This window comes from Oncorhynchus mykiss, chromosome 30 (genome assembly GCF_057628025.1).
Source record: "Oncorhynchus mykiss isolate SJ-2025 chromosome 30, ASM5762802v1, whole genome shotgun sequence".
In the NCBI taxonomy this organism is placed as follows: Eukaryota; Metazoa; Chordata; class Actinopteri; order Salmoniformes; family Salmonidae; genus Oncorhynchus; species Oncorhynchus mykiss.
Window position 1 is genome coordinate 12,514,835 of NC_143051.1, and position 17,924 is coordinate 12,532,758.

The following is a 17,924-nucleotide window of genomic DNA, read 5'->3' on the forward strand; positions in this document are numbered from 1 at the left end:
TTTGGACTGATAAATGAATGATATGGACCCATTGAATCTTGATTAATTTAAAGTACAAATGCTTCATGATCTTAGTTCAACTGGCTGGGCTACTCAAAATCAAATCAAATTGTATTTTAAACATGCGCAGAATAAAACAGGGTAGACCTTACAATGAAATGCTTTCTTACAAGCTCTTAACCAACAACGCAGAATTAAGGAAATACCCCCTAAAAAGTAAGAGATAAAAATAACAAAAATTTAGAGCCTTGTCCCTAAGCCACTCCTGTGTTGTCTTGGCTGTGTGCTTAGGGTCGTTGTCTTATTGGAAGGTGAACCTTCGCCCCAGTCTGAGGTCATGCTAGGTTTGGAGCAGGTTTTCATCAAGGATCTCTCTGTACTTTGTTCCGCTCATCTTTTCGAAGTCCCTGCCCATGAAAGCATCCGCACACCAATATGCTGGCCCCACCATGCTTCACCGTAGGGACGGTGCCAAGCTTGTAGCGTAATACCCAAGAAGACTCGAGGCTGTAATTAGCTGCCAAAGTTGCTTCAGCAAAGTACTGCGTAAAAGGTCTGAATACTTCTGTGATGTGATGTTTCATTTTGTGTGCAGATTGATAAGTGGAAAAAACTACTTAATCCATTTTAGAATAAGGCTCTAATGTAATAAAAAGTCAAAGGGTCGTCTGAATTCTTTCCAAATGCTCTGTATGTAAATTGAAGCCCAGTAAGACAAGCTGTCACCATTGGCGTCGGCTAACGGGGATCCTAGTAAAATAAAGAATGTAATCAAAACACAGACAGAACCCCTTCCCCTCTTTATTGCAGGATTGTGATACATTATTAATCAACATTGGCACAAGATCATTTTGTATAATAGTTTAAAAACTTCACTTCAAAGAATTAACACATAGTCACTTCAAAATGTACAAAATAAGATAAGTTGTGTGTAAAGATTAGACATCTTAGTCTAAACAACAGTAGATACTTACGTAGTAACAAGTAGGCTAATTTTACAAAAGCCTAATTTCAAGTGAACAAAATAAATCCATACCAGTGGTGGCCAACCTTGCTCCACTGATCCCTGATCTACTGGGTGAGCAGACTTATATTCCAGCCCAGCAATAGCACACTAGATTTAGAACTCATTAGATTTGATAAGTTGATATACATCTCTCTGTTGTTACGCCCTGACCATAGTAAGCTGTTTTTTCCCTGTGTTGGTTGGGGTGTGATAGTGACTTGGGTGGGTCATCTAGGTGTTTTTGTATTTCTATATTGGCCTGATATGGTTCCCAATCAGAGGCAGCTGTTTATCATTAAGGATCATATTCAGGTAGCCATTCCTCATTTGTGTTTGTGGGATTTTGACTATGTGTAGTTGCCTTTCAGGATTATTTTGTATAGCTTCACGTTTCGTTGGTTGTTTGTTGTTTTGTTCAGTGAGTTGCAGTTTATTAAAATTCTGTGGAACTCTAAGCATGCTGTGCCTTGGTCCGATCATTGCAACGAACGTGACAGAAGATCCCACCAACAAAATACCAAGCAGCGTGCCCAGGAGGAGGACGTATCCTGGACTTGGGAAGAGATCCTGGATGGGAAGGGATCCTGTACTTGGGAGGAAATCCTGACAGGACAGGATCGCCTTCCTTGGTGGGAGTCGCCTTGGAGCATGAGAGGACAGCAACGACGTTGGGGACGAAGGCCACAGAAACCCGAATATTTTTTGGGGGAGGGGCACATGGAGCAGTCCGGTCCCACGCATCAGGTCTCCAGTGCACCTCCACATCCAGAGCTTCCTGCGACAGTTCCCAGTCCAGTGCTTCCGACAACAGTTCCCAGTCCAGAGCTTCCGGTGACAGTTCCCAGTTGTTACGAATCCCTTTTGGCCCGATAGTTTAGGGGAGATGGTAACGAGACCCGTAACATAACTCATGCAAATTATAATGGTGAAAAAGTAAAAGTGAGAACGAAATAACCACAGACAACTAAATTACCGTCAAACACATGGTTTATTCGAAAACACACGGTAATGGGGGTGGAGCAGGAAACGGGGCTGAGCTGGACCCAAGGAAAGAAAGAATAAGTATTCAAAAACACCCCTAAGCTAGACTAGCCTCTTTCAACAACAGCTAACTAACTAACCAAAAATACAGTTGGTGGTCCGCCCAGTTCTAACTAGTGTTTTTAACAAAGTTTACCTACGGGTAGTGAATGCCCATGTGCGACTTGTCTTGGTTCCCCCTTTTCCCACCAGCAAACAAACACCAACACCATAACCAAAAACAATACTCACAGGTGAGGACAAAGTGATATGGAGGTACTCAAACAAAAGAGAGCTCAATACATAAAGAGAGATAGACACATAGTAGGAGAGCGTGAAACATAGAGATCTACAGACATATGGCATTTACAGAGAGATTGAGCTCTAGAGCAAACAACTGGCAGGGTTTTTAAACCAAGGGAAAGGAACTGTGATTGGGTAGGAAACAGGAGGAGGTGTGTCTTCTGATTGATGATTGAGTGGTGACTGATTGTGAGTGATGATTTTCACCTGTGAGGAGAGAAGGAGAGAAAAGAACACAGGATACATACACACACACACACAGCATACCTGGATCCGTAACACCAGTCCATAGCTTCCGGTGACAGTTTACCAGTCCAGAGCTTCCGGTGACAGTTTACCAGTCCAGAGCTTCCCTTGACAGTTCCCAGTCCATAGCTTACCGTGACAGTTCCCAGTCCAGAGCTTCCGGTAACAGTCCCAGTCCAGAGCTTCCAGTGACAGTTCCCAGTCCAGAGCTTCCGGCGACAGTTCCCAGTCCAGAGCTTCCGGCGACAGTTCCCAGTCCAGAGCTTCCGGTGACAGTTTACCAGTCCAGAGCTTCCCCTGACAGTTCCCAGTCCAGAGCTTCCAGCGACAGGCCACAGTCCAGAACCTCTTGAGACGGTCTACAGTCCAGAACCTCCTGAGACGGTCTACAGTCCGAAACCTCCTGAGACGGCCTAGAGTCCGGAGCTTTCAGCGACGGTTCACAGTCCGGAGCCTTCAGCGACGGTTCACAGTCCGGAGCCTCCAGCGACGGGCCCCAGTCCGGAGCCTCCAGCGATCCATCATAGATGCCCACCCGGACCCTCCCCTATTGAGTCAGGTTTTGCGGTCGGAGTCCGCACTTTTTTTTGGGGGGGGGGGGGTACTGTCACACCCTGACCATAGATAGCTGTTTTTTCCCTGTGTTGGTTGGGGCGTGATAGTGACTTGGAGAGGTCATCTAGGTGTTTTTGTATTTCTATGGTGGCCTGATATGGTTCCCAATCAGAGGCAGCTGTTTATCGTTGTCTCTGATTGGGGATCATATTTAGAAAGCCATTGCCTAATTTATGTTTGTGGGATCTTGACTATGTGTAGTTGCCTATTAGCACAATTTTGTATAGCTTCACGTTTCATTTGTTGGTTGTTTGCTGTTTTGTTCGTTGAGTTTCAGTTTATTAAAATGATTTGGAACTCTCAGCACGCTGCGCCATGGGCCGATCATTTCAACAAATGTGACATCTGTGCTCAAAGTTTTCACCTCTAGGGGACTGGAACTGGATAATCTTTTCATAATGTCCTAAAACAAAATTACCGGCATTATCCAGACGCCTACACTCTCCCTTTACTGACAGCTGGAGCTGCAATTTCACCATCTTCCATGTCTGTTATCTACAAATGCATTCACTGTAATCAACTTTAAACGTCAATTGAAAGACTGTCAGCCACCCTTGATAACTTGAAAACCTGCACTTGAAACTAGCATAGGCAACGACTACCCAGATGGAAAACATTTAGACACGTAACACCCAGCAGCCCTCTACGAAGATGAATGGGGAGGGTTCTTTAAATGTAACATCAAATCAAAATCTCCCAGCAGACAATTCAAACTGTATTTGCAATACAAAATTCTCCAGACCTCCAAGGGAGCACTGGCAACTACATGATTTTGGAGGAATGGCAACGTGAGACTATAATACACAGAGCAATGCAATTAGGATAGATCTTTGTATTTTTAAAAAAGTCAGATTTCCAGTCATTCCAATTAATGTTTTAGCCCTTGATCTTCAAAAATAGGAAATATAGATTAGCCAAATAGTTTAACCTGAGCTTAACCCAAAAACGAAGGTTTTATTTGCCTACTCTGTTGTTTGTCATGTTGTTGTCATGGAGGACTGATTGGGCTGCATCGAGTTTGAAAAGAAATGGAATGGCATGCTTTGAACACTACAAAAAAAGTGCTATTTGCATGTGAAAATGAATGCCACATGTTGCATTTGCTATAGGTCTATTGATACTTTTTTATTGGTGACATTTGATATCTAGATTATTTGCAGCTGTTTAAGTCTACCAAAAGTGTGGAAGTTTCAGCATGTGTCAGTTTTATCAGCAGGAATTAGAATGAGCAATGAAAGGCCCACTTGTGTTAATCTTAAATTGAACAAGATTTTGATCAGTATGATGAACAATGACACGAGGAGTTTAGAAGGGATAAATTGTAGTTTATTTTAAGAACACCATGAGTGGTGATTTTATTACTGAGTGACCATGAGCTTTTATCTTATTTGTGCTGATCATTTTCTTAAATCCATATGCCTAACTGGCACATGCTCAAACTCACACATTTTTGTTAGACTTAAACAGCTGCAAAATAATTGAGATATCAAAGTGTCACCAACAAAAACATAAACGCAATGTCTATGGCAAATGCAGCATATGAAACTCCATCAAACTTGTCACGCCTTGACCTTAGAGATCCTTTTAAATGTCTATTTGGTTAGGTCACGGTGTGACTAGGACGGGCAATCTATGTTTTCTATTTCTTTGTTGACTGAGTATGGTTCCCAATCAGAGGCAGCTGTCTATCGTTGTCTCTGATTGGGGATCATACTTAGGCAGCCTTTTTTCCACCTGTACAGTGTGGGATCTTGTTTTTGTAACTGTGCTGTTTAGCCCTACTAGACGTTACGTTTCGTATTTGTTGTTTTTTCGGTGTTCATTTAATAATTGAAAATGTACGCCTACCACGCTGCACCTTGGTCCAATCCTTCCATCACTGAGCGTAACAGAAGATCCCACCAAAAACGGACCAAGCAGCGTGGCCAGGAGGAGCAGACATCCTGGACATGGGAGGAGATCTTGGACAGTAAGTGATCCTGGACGTGGGAGGAGATCCTGGCCGGAAAGGATCGCCTTCCATGGGAGCAGACGGAGGCAGCGAGGGAAGAAAAATGACGCAACTGGGGTTTGCGACCAAGACGGAATCCCGAGAGGCAGCCCCAAAACATTTTTTTGGGGTGGCACATGGGGTGGTTGGCGGAGCCAGGGTTTGAACCAGAGCCAACTCTGTGTACTCACAGTGGGGAGCGTGTGACCGGTCAGGCACCATGTTTTGCAGTGATACACACAGTGTCTCCAGTGTGCATCCACAGCCTGGTGCGTTCTGTGCCAGCTCCCCGCACTTGCCGTGCGAAAGTGGGCATCTGTCCAAGACGTTCTGTGCCAGCTCTACGCTCCAGACCTCCAGTGAGCCTCCACGGTCCAGTATATCCTGTGCCAGCCCCAGTCACCCGGTCTCCAGTGTGTCTCCAACCTGGTACGTCCTGTGCCTGCTCCACGCACAAAGCCTCCAGTGATGATCCATGGCCCGAAGCCTCCAGTGATGATCCATGGCCCGAAGCCTCCAGTGATGATCCATGGCCCGGAGCCTCCAGTGATGATCCATGGCCCGGAGCCTCCAGTGATGATCCATAGCCCGAAGCCTCCTGTGATGATCCATGGCCCGAAGCCTCCAGTGATGATCCATGGCCCGAAGCTTCCAGTGATGATCCATGGCCCGAAGCCTCCAGTGAAGCTCCATGGTCTGTAGCCTCCAATGATAAACCATGGCCCAGAGCCTCCTGTGACGATCCATGGTCCGGAGCCTCCAGTGACGATCCATGGCCCGGAGCCTCCAGTGACAATCTATAGCCCGGACGGTCTCCAGCGACGGTCTGCGGTCCAGAGCCTCCAGCGACGGTCTGGGGTCCAGAGCTTCCTGCAACAGTTCCCGGTCCGGAGTCCCCGGCGGCGATCTACGGTCTGGATTTCCCGGCGACGATCTACGGTCCGGAGTTGATAGCAAATTTCAATTTACCAAAAAGAAGACATTTTCGTCTTTTGAGCTTCTAGTCATGAAATCTATGCAGACTACTCAATAACTTTTTATAGCTACTGTTTACAGTCCTCCTGGGCCTGTAAACTCCTGGGCCTCCTGGAGTTCCCTGAATTCCTATTGGACCTATAGTCATAGCAGAAAATGTTCTAATTTTTGGTGACTTTAATATTCACATGGAAAAGTCCACAGACTCACTACAAATGGCTTTCGGAGCCATCATCGACTTAATGGGTTTTTACAACATGTCTCTGGACCTACTCACTGCCACTGTCATACTCTGGACCTAGTTTTGTCCCATTGAATAAATGTTAATGTTTTTCCTCATAATCCTGGACTATCGGACCACCATTTTATTACTTTTGCAATCTCAATAAATAATCTGCTCAGACCCCAACCAAGGAGCATCTAAAGTTGTGCTATAAATTCTCAGACAACCCGAAGATTCCTTGATGCCCTTGCAGACTCCTTCTGCCTACCTCCCTCTGCCTACCCAAAAATCAGTTAACAGCCTAACAGAGGAACTCAATTTAACCTTGTGCAATACCCTAGATTCAGTTGCACCCCTAAAAAGTAAAAACATTTGTCATAAGAAACAAGCTCCCTGGTATACAGAAAATACCCGAGCTCTGAAGCAAGCTTCCAGAAAATTGGGACGGAAATGTCGCCACACCAAACTGGAAGTCAGTACCGTGCAGTATCGAAGAGCCTTCACTGCTGCTCGATCATCCTATCATCCTAAATGTATTTTTGATACTGTCGCAAAGATAACTAAAAAGCAGCATTCCCAAAGAGAGGATGGCTTTCACTTCAGCAGTAATACATTCATTAACTTCTTTGAGGAAAAGATCATAATCATTAGAAAGCAAATTACGGACTCCTATTTAAATCTGCGTATTCCTCCACAGCTCAGTTGTCTTGAGTCTGCACAACTCTGCCAGGACCTAGTATCAAGGGAGACACTCAAGTGTTTGAGTATTATATCTCTTGACACAATGATGAAAATAATCATGGCCTCTAAACCTTCAAGCTGCATACTGGACCCTATTCCAACTAAACTACTGAAAGAGCTGCTTCCTGTGCTTGGCCCTCCTATGTTGAACATAATAAATGTGTCTCTATCCACCGGATGTGTACCAAACTCACTAAAAGTGGCAGTAATAAAGCCTCTCTTGAAAAAGCCAAACATTGACCAAGGATATTTAAAATCTATCAGCCTATATCGAATCTTCCATTCCTCTCAAATATGTTAGAAAAAGCTGTTGCGCAGCAACTTACTGCCTTCCTGAACACAAACAATGTATATGAAATGCTTCAGTCTGGTTTTAGACCCCATCATAGCACTGAGACTGCACTTGTGAAGATGGTAAATTACCTATTAATGGTGTAAGACCGAGGCTCTGCATCTGTCCTCGTGCTCCTAGACCTTAGTGCTGCTTTTGATACCATCGATCACCACATTCTTTTGGAGAGATTGGAAACCCAAATTGGTCTACACGGACAAGTTCTGGCCTGGTTTAGATCTTGTCTGTCGGATAGATATCAGTTTTTTGTGGATGCTTTGTCCTCTGACAAATCAACTGTAAATGTCAGTGTTCCCCAAGGTTCCGTTTTAGGATCAGTCTTGTTTTCACTATATATTTTACCTCTTGGGGATGTCATTCGAAAACATAATGTTAACTTTCACTGCTATGCGGATGACACACAGCTGTACATTTCAATGAAACATGGTGAAGCCCCAAAATTGCCATTGCTAGAAGCCTGTGTTTCAGGCAAAAGGAAGTGGTTGGCTGCAAACTCTCTACTTTTAACCTTGGAAAAACAGAGATGCTTGTTCTAGGTACCAAGAAACAAAGAGATCTTCTGTTGAATTTGACAATTAATCTTGATGGTTGTACAGTCATCTCAAATAAAACTATTAAGGACCTAGGCGTTACTCTGGACCCTGATCTCTCTTTTCACGAACATACCAAGACTGTTTCAAGGACAGCTTTTTCCATCTACGTAACATTGCAGAAATAAGAAACTTTCTGTCCATAAATGATGCAGAAAAATTAATCCATGCTTTTGTTACTTCTAGGTTAGACTACTGCAATGCTCTACTTTCCGGCTACCCGGATAAAGAACTAAATAAACTTCAGCTAGTGCTAAATACGGCTGCTAGAATCCTGACTAGAACCAAAATATTTGATCATATTACTCCAGTTCTAGCATCCCTACACTGGCTTCCTGTTAAGGCAAAGGCTGATTTCAAGGTTTTACTGCTAACCTACAAAGCATTACATGGGCTTGCTCCTGCCTATCTTTCCGATTTGGTCCTGCCGTACATACCTACACGTACGCTACAGTCACAAGACGCAGGCCTCCTAATTGTCCCTAGAATTTCTAAACAACCAGCTGGAGGCAGGGCTTTCTCCTATAGAGCTCCATTCTTATGGAATGGTCTGCCTACCCATGTGAGAGACGGAGACTTGGTCTCAACCTTTCAGTCAACCTTTCAACCTTTACTGAAGACTAATCTCTTCAGTAGGTCATATGATTGAGTGTAGTCTGGCCCAGGAGTGTGAACGTGAAAAGAAAGGCTCTGGAGCAAAGAAACCGCCCTTGCTGTCTCTGCCTGGCCTGGTTCCCATCTCTCCACTGGGATACTCTGCTTCTAACCCTATTACAGGGGCTTACTGGTGCTCTTCCATGCCGTCCCTAGGAGGGGTGCGTCACTTGATTGGGTTGAGTCTCTGATGTGGTTTTCCTGTCTGGGTTGGCACCCCCCTTGGGTTGTGCCGTGACGGAGATCTTTATGGGCTATACTCGGCCTTGTCTCAGGATGGTAAATTGGTGGTTGAAGTTATCCCTCTAGCGGTGTGGGGGCTGTGCTTTGGCAAAGTGGGTGGGGTTATATCCTGCCTGTTTTGCCCCGTCCTCGGGTATCATCGGATGTGGCCATTGTGTCTCCTGACCCCTCCTGTCTCCAGCCTCCAGTATTTATGCTGCAGTAGTTTATGTGTCGGGGGGCTAGGGTCAGTCTGTTATATCTGGAGTATTTCTCCTGTCTTATCCGGTGTCCTGTGTGAATTTAAGTATGCTCTCTCTAATTCTCTCTTTCTTTCTTTCTCTCTCTCGGAGGACCTGAGCCCTAGGACCATGCCTCAGGACTACCTGGTATGATGACTCCTTGCTGTCCCCAGTCCACCTGGCTGTGCTGCTGCTCCAGTGTCAACTGTTCTGCCTGCGGCTATGGAACCTTGACCTGTTCACCGGATGTTCTACCTGTCCCAGACCTGCTGTTTTCAACTCTCTAGAGACAGCAGGAGTGGTAGAGACACTCTCAATGATCGGCTATGAAAAAGCAACTGACATTTACTCCTGAGGTGCTGACTTGTTGCACCTTCGTCCACTATTGTGATTATTATTATTTGACCATGCTGGTCATTTATGAGCATTTGAACATCTTGGCCATGTTCTGTTATAATCTCCACCCGACGCAGCCAGAAGAGGACTGGCCACCCCTCATAGCCTGGTTCCTCTAGGTTTCTTCCTAGGTTTTGGCCTTTCTATTGAGTTTTTCCTAGCCACTGTGCTTCTACACCTGCATTGCTTGCTGTTTGGGTGTTTTGGCTGAGTTTCTGTACAGCACTTTGATATACCATCTGATGTAAGAAGGGCTATGTAAATACATTTGATTTGATTTGAAATGTACGCAAGTGTGCTTTTCTCTCTTTATCTCTCTTTTAAATCCCCATTTTGTGTAACACATGTTATATTGTGTTGGCCCGCTAGGGACCTGTTTCATTGTACTAAGTTCTGAACAATGGCCTAGACTGTGTGTTTGTGTATATTATATAATAATTTTAGCTTGTTAGTACATACATGATCAACTCAATTGGTGTGGTATGGGTTTGTGCAGATGCCAAATTATGCAATGTTCAGGATAAGACTGTAGAGGAAATTAATTAACTTCTTGGTGACAGTATTTTCACGTCCGGATGAAATGCATGCCCAAATTCAACTGCCTGCTACTCATCCCCAGAAGATAAGATATGCATAGTATTAGTAGATTTGGATATAAAACACCCTGAAGTTTCTAAAACTGTTTGAATCATGTCTGTGAGTATAACAAAACTTGTTTAGCAGGCAAAACCCAGAGGACAAACCATTCAGATTGTTTTGTTGTTGAGGTGACTCTCTTTTCAATGGGTTTCATTGGGAATCCAAACTTCTAAGATACCTTCTTGCAGTTCCTATCACTTCCACTGGATGTCACCAGTCTTTAGAAATTGCTTGAGGTTATTCCTTTGTGTAATGAAGAAGTAGGACCATGTGGAAAGAGTTTTTCTGGATCAAACGCGCTAAATAAATGGACATTTTGGATATATATCGACGGAATTAATCGAACAAAAGGACAATTTGTGATGTTTATGGGACATATTGGAGTGCCAACAAAAGAAGCTCGTCAAAGGTAAGGCATGAATTATATTTTTATTTCTGCGTTTTGTGTCACGCCTGTATTGTTGAAAAATGCATTCTCTCTTTGTTTATGGAGGTGCTATCCTCAGATAATAGCATCGTTTGCTTTCACCGAAAAGCCTTTTTGAAATCTGACATGTTGGCTGGATTCACAACAAGTGTAGCTTTAATTTGTTATCTTGCATGTGTGATTTAATGAAAGTTTGAGTTTTATAGCAATGTATTTGAATTTGGCACTGTGCATTTTCCCTGGCTCCCAGAGAGGTTAATTAGTGACTGTTGTAAAATCGATATTCCGATATTCTTTGAGATTATTTGGGAATTAGAAACTCAATTAAACCAAACCTTCCCATGGTGCCCCACGTTAATGAGTTTACATTGACCGGATTAATTTAATCACGTAAATATAAACAGTTAATCATTCGATGAACAGCAGTCGTCACATTCATCAATACAACGTCACGACTGAAGCCGTGTAGTGCTGTGAAAGAGTGGTCATGACTCACATCAACACCATCATGCCTTGAAGCCCTAGACCCCCTCAGGCGTGTGTGCTAACTCCCCTCCTGTACTCCCTGTTCACCCATGACTGTGACGATGAGACAGCCTATAAGCAGAAGGTCAGAGACCTGGCAGTGTGGTGCCAGGACAACAACCTCTCCCTCAACGTCAACAAGACAAAGGAGGTGATCTTGGACTAAATGAAAAGGAGTGCAGAGCACATCCCCATTCACATCAAAGACACTGTAGTGGAGCAGGTTAAGAGCGACAAGTTCCTCGGTGTCCACATGACTAAGGATCTATCATGGTCCACACACGATAATGCCTCTTCACCCTCAGAAGGCTGAAAGATTTGGCATGGGCCCTCAGAACCTCATTCAGTTCTACAGCTGCACCATTGAGAGCATCTTAAATTGCTGCATCCCCGCTTGTTATGGCAACTGCTTGCCATCTGACCACAAGATGATTCAGAGGGTGGTGAATACGGCCCAAAACATCACTGAGGCCAAGCTCCCTGCCATTCAGGACCTGTATACCAGGCAGTGTCAGAGGAAGGCCCTAAAAATTGTCAGACTCCAGCCACCCAAGTCATAGACTGTTCTCTCTGCTATCGTTCAGCAAGTGGTTCCAATGGACAACATCTGGAACCAACAGGACCTTGAACAGCTTCTACACCCAAGTCATAAGACTGCTAAATAGTTACAATGCCTTGCAAAAGTATTTATCCCCCTTGTTGTATAAATCAAATGATACAAACCCCTCAAAATAATTTTTTATTCCAGGTTGTAAGGCAACAAAATAGGAAAAATGCCAAGGGGGTGAATAGTTTCGCAAGACACTGTAGATGATTAGTTAAACAAATGGCTCACTGGACTATCTGCATTGGCACTTTTTTGCACTAACTTCTTGACTCATCACATACGCTGTTGCCAAGTCACTATATTCCTGGTTATATTTTTAATTACCTTTATTTAACTAGGCAAGTCAGTTAAGAACAAATTCTTATTTTCAATGACAGCCTGTTCAGGGGCAGAACAACAGATTTGTACCTTGTCAGCTCAGGGATTTGAATTTACAACCTTTCGGCTGCTAGTCCAACACTCTAACCACTAGGCTACCCTGCATTACCTCATACACATCGTCTTGGTACTGGTACCAAGTGTATATACAGGATCGTTAGCCAAGTTATTGTTAACCATTGTGTTTTTATTAATACTTTTATTATTAAGTGTTATAACTTTTATATTATTCCTCTAATTTCTTCCAATCTGCATTGTTGGGAAGGGCAAGCAATTCCCTGTTAGTCTACACCTGTAGTTGACGAAGCTTGTTACAAATAAAATTGTATTTGATTTCATTTAACTTAAAATGTATTATCGTCACTTAAAAGGGGCATGTATTAAATTGTCATTTGACATTTGCAGTATATTATTTGACAGATGCTGGTACTTTCACCCAGCACGGTGTATAGGTCATGGAACACAAACCCCTTCATTAAGTGTGAAAAGACAAGATTCTGGATGACATATGATGTCTCTATAAAACACATCTCTCTTGAATCACCTCACTGGGTCTAGATAACATTGAGAGTGTTTGATTTCCTGGATCAACTTGTTTGGTCTGTGGCTGCATCTGTGGCTGCATTAAAGGGTAGGAAACATACATTTTTACTCATGAAAGTAACAACACAGTGTGGTCAAAGACTTAGTAATTTAGTTGTAGTCACAATCTATAACTACAAACATAGTTATGTTTTGTTTTATTTACCTATTTATTAACTTATTTCCGGATATCTTCTAAACTACACATAATGCACTATTTCTCATATGGAGAATCTATTCTGCATTAGCTAGCTTGAGGTGGCTAACGTTATCCATTAGCCATGCTATATCATTAGTAATTGATTGTCCCGGTCTCTCCAGATCTCCCAACAATACTATTTATAGGGTAAATTTTAGATCAATGTTATGCATTTTCAGACATTCCTGAACCTGAGACCAGAAACATGCTACCAGAGGGCAATACCAAAACAAATGGTCTATTGATTCTGTATCCTCACAACAGAATATGCAGATTTGCGATGATTGTATGACCCACATATTTAACACGTTGTTGGTGGCAAGAATTATGTACAATAATTTTAGCTGAAAGCACGAAGTCTTGAATTTTGCATTGTTTTATATATCAACATATACACCCTGTACCATGGAATTTGTACGTCAAAAATACCTTTCCAACTATGTTGCAATCTGTATGGCACAGCTGTCAACATCCTTGTCCTCAAATTAATCTGGTATATCTTCCTATTTATGCTATTTGTATTCCTTTGCCCGTTTTGATCGTTTATATTATGCAGACAGACCAGTTCCCTACCTCCTCCCACTGCCACCTGCCACCTCCATTTTTGTGGTAATTCTGTAATCAATTGGTTGGAATCTTGGATTGAGCAGACCTTCTCATACAATTCTGATAACTTGTAGCTGGCTACAATTTCAAATTGTAGCCAGCTCTGCAAAAAGTAGTTTTTGCAAAAGAGAGAAACTTTGAAAAATATGTATTTTCAATTCATCAAAAATAAGACATGGCAATCTGCACAATGGCAAAAAGGCCATTATTAAACAGTGGATGAGCTTTTCTTATTAATATATCTGAGGAACATTTAGGGTTCAAGTAAAACTTTTAGATAAGTGAAGCTTTTAAAGAGTGGTTTAGTGCTTTTAGATTTAATCATCTCAACCAATCTAGTTCATTTTCATTATATGGATATGCATGCTTTGCCTTGTCTGGTTTAGCGTCCCAGATAAAGCAAAATATGTTTTGCTCATATGATTTGAAAAACAAATCACCAGGAGTAGGCAGCACCATAAGTAAGTGAGTAAACTGAGATTTGACTATGAAGTTAATCAAGGCAATTTTTTCATAAATAGACAGGTAGCTCTCCATGGTTGCAGGATCTTGTCTATTTTTACAAGTTTTCTATTGAAATGAATTGTGGAGAGCTCATTTACTGTATATATTTTGTGATATGAATGCCAAGTATGTCTACTTCACCGTCAGCCAATTGTATAGGTAAACTGCAGGGTAATGTGAAAGTTTTTAAAGATCCAATACATGATATTGTACACTCATCATAATTATGTTTTAATCCAGAGAGTGCATAACATTTATCTAGATCTTCAATGAGACACTGTAGGGATTTAGCTTGCAGACTTAATATTAATCTTGTGTCATCGGCATACATGGACACCATTGTCGTCTAATGTTGTTATTTGTTCTGATTTTAATAGCTAGCATTTCGATGGCCATAATGCATAGATATGGTGACAGCGGACTCCCTTGTTGAACTCCTCTTAATAATTCAAAACTCTCTGAGAAGTAGCCGCTATTTATACATTACGCTATTTATACATTACTTTTACCCAGTTTATAAGAGAATAACCAAATTGAAAAAAATCCAGGCAGTTACATATCAAATCCAATATTACTTTATCAAATTCCTTTTCAAAATCCACTATAAATACCAGGCCTTGCTTCTTAGATGTTTCATGTTGTTCTAGTATATAAAATTCTGTCTGATCAGGATGAACAATACCTGGTGAAACCTTGTTAATTCAGAGTGCTATGCATTTCGCTAGTATTTTTGCATCACGATATTGAAGTGTTAGAGGCCTCCAGGTTTTTTGATAGACTGGATCTTTATATTTGCCATCTGTGTCTTGATTTAATAACAGGGAAATCAGACTTTCCTGCTGAGTACCTGACAGACTACAATTTCGATAGCAGTAGATAAAACACGCTAACGATGGAGTATATAAAGAAAGGCTTGATATACCTCAACCTTTATGCCATCAAGCCCTGGGATTTTTCCAGACTGAAGGGATTGAATAGCCTCAACAAGTTATTCTTCTGTAATTTGGCCTTTGCACTGTTCCTTCTGTACATTTGTTAATTTTATTTTTTTTTGTATTATTTGTAAATAATTCCTGACTATAATCATCATTCAGAGGGTGAGGATGAGATGGAAAGGAGAACATTGGCTTAAAATATGTAGCTTATTATAAAATATAATTCAAAGAATCATAGATCACTCTGTTTTTAGTAAAGAGTTTCTGCAAAATATTTTTGGTAGCGTTCCTGTGATGGAGATTTAGGAAGAATTTGGTGCATTTTTCTCCATATTCCATCCAGTTTGCTTTATTTTTATAAAATATTACATTAGATGGTTCTTAAATAAATTCCTCCAGTTCTTTTTGTTTTTCCTCTAACTTATTTTATATCTCTGTAGTATTGTTTTTATTGCTATGTACCTGTACTATTAGTTCATGGATTTCCCTTGTTAGTCTTGTATCTTTAGACAGAAGCTGCTTCTTCATTGTTGATGAATATTGAATTGAATGACCTCTGAAGGTACATTTAAAGGTATCCCAAACAATAAGTGGATGTGTTGAATCTACATTACCATTCACATTTTGGGGTCACTTAGAAATGGCCTTGTTTTTGAAAGACAACCACATTTTTTGTCCATTAAAATAACTTCAAATTGATCAGAAATACAGTGTATACATTGTTAATGTTGTAAACGACTACTTTAGCTGGAAACGGCTGTTTTTTATGGAATATCTACATGGGCGCACAGTTGCCCATTATCAGCAATCATCACTCCTGTGTTCCAATGGCAAGATGTGTTAGCTAATCCAAGATTATCATTTTAAAAGGCTAATTGATCATTAGAAAACCCTTTTGTAATTATGTTAGCAAGGCTGAAAACTTGTGTTGATTAAGCTTTTTGGGTTAGGGGGCAGCATTTTCACTTTTGGATGAATAGCGTGCCCAGAGTGAACAGCCTCCTACTCTGTCCCAGAAGCCAATATATGCATATTATTATTAGTATTGGATAGAAAACACTCTGAAGTTTCTAAAACTGTTTGAATGATGCCTGTGAGTATAACAGAACTCATATGGCAGGTGAAGACCTGAGAAAAATACAACCAAGAATTGGGACATCTGAGGTTTGTAGTTTTTCAAAGCTTGGCCTACCGAATACACATTGAGATATGGATGAGGTTGTACTTCCTACGGCTTCCACTAGATGTCAACAATCTTTTGAAACTTGGATGAGGATTCTACTACAAAGGAGTGGCTCATGAGATCTCTTTGAGTCAGTGGTCTGGCAGAGAGCCTTGGTCTCATGACATGCGCTCCCGACAGAGATACCTCGCGTTCCAGTGCTTTTTCTGAAGACAAAAATAATTATCCGATTGGAACATTATTGATGTTTTATGTTAAAAACATCCTAACGATTGATTCCATACATCATTTGACATGTTTCTAAAGGACTGTAATGGAACTTTTTGAGTTTTTGTGTTTTGAAGTGCCTGCGCCTCATGAAGATGGATTACTGGGCTGAACACCCTAACAACAATTGGCTATTTGGACATAAATGATGGAACTTAATGGAACAAATCAGTAATTTATTGTCGAACTGGGATTCCTGGGAGTGCCTTCTGATGAAGATCATCAAAGGTAAGTGAATATTTATGGTGTTGTTTCTAACTTTGTTGATTCTAAAAGAGCGGACATTCCTCTGGCTGTTTTGGGCTCTGAGCGCCGTTCTCAGATTATGCCCTTTCTGTAAAGTTTTAAAAAAATCTGACACAGCGGTTGCATTAAGGAGAAGTCTATCTTTAATTATGTGAATAACACTAGTATCTTTTATCAATATTTATTATGAGTATTTCTGCAAAATCACCAGATGTTTTGCACATAACGTGCCAATGTAAGCTGAGATTTTTGGATATAAATATGCACATTATCAAACAAAACATACATGTATTGTGTAACATGATGTCCTATGAGTGTCATCTGATGAAGATCATCAAAGGTTAGTGATTAATTTTATCTATATTTCTGTTTTTTTGTGACTCCTATCTTTGGCTGGAAAAATGGCTGTGTTTTTTTGACTTGGCGGTGATATAACATGTGTTGACCTTAAGCTGTAGAGATTTTTTTAATTTGGACACGATGGGTATATTAACAAGATGTTTACATCTTTCATTTGCTGTATTGGACTTTTTAATGTGTGAAAGTTGTCCCCTGCGGAATGTTGTCCCCTGCGCTAGAAAGGTTAAAGAAGCAATACAACTGACCTCCTTTACAGTAGTTGAGTATCTGGAGCATCAGCATTTGTGGGTTCAATTACAGGCTGAAGATGGCCAGAAATAAATGACTTTCTTCTGAAACTTGTTAGACTATTCTTGTCCTGAGAAATGAATACTATTACATGAGAGAAATTGCCAAAAAACGGAAGATCTCGTACAACGCTGTATACTACTCCCTTCACAGAACAGAGCAAACTGGCTCTAACCAGAATAGAAAGAGGAGTGGGAGGCCCTGGTGCACAACTGAGCAAGAGGACAAGGTGATTAGAGTGTCTAGTTTGAGAAACAGACTCCTCACAAGTCCTCAACTGCCAGCTTCATTAAATTTTACCAGCAAAACACCAGTCGCAACGTCAATAGTGAAGAGGCGACTCCGGGATGCTGGCCTTCTAGGCAGAGTTGCAAAGAAAAAGCCATATCTCAGACTGACTAATAAAAAAATATATATTAAGATTGGCAAAATAACACAGACACTGGACAGAGGAGGATTGTAAAAAAGTGTTATGGACAGACAAATTCAAGTTTGAGGTGTTCGGATCACAAAGAAGAACATTTGTGAGACCCTGAAAAAATGAAAAGATGCTTGACGACATCTATCAAGCATGGTGGAGGCAATGTGACGGTCTGGGGGTGC

General features: G+C 41.4%; 1 pseudogene; it reads right to left on the reverse strand.

The window, feature by feature from the left end:
• Window positions 1–3,194: 3,194 nt before the first annotated feature.
• On the reverse strand, window positions 3,195–6,303 carry LOC149970204 (uncharacterized; annotated as a pseudogene).
• Window positions 6,304–17,924: the final 11,621 nt, after the last annotated feature.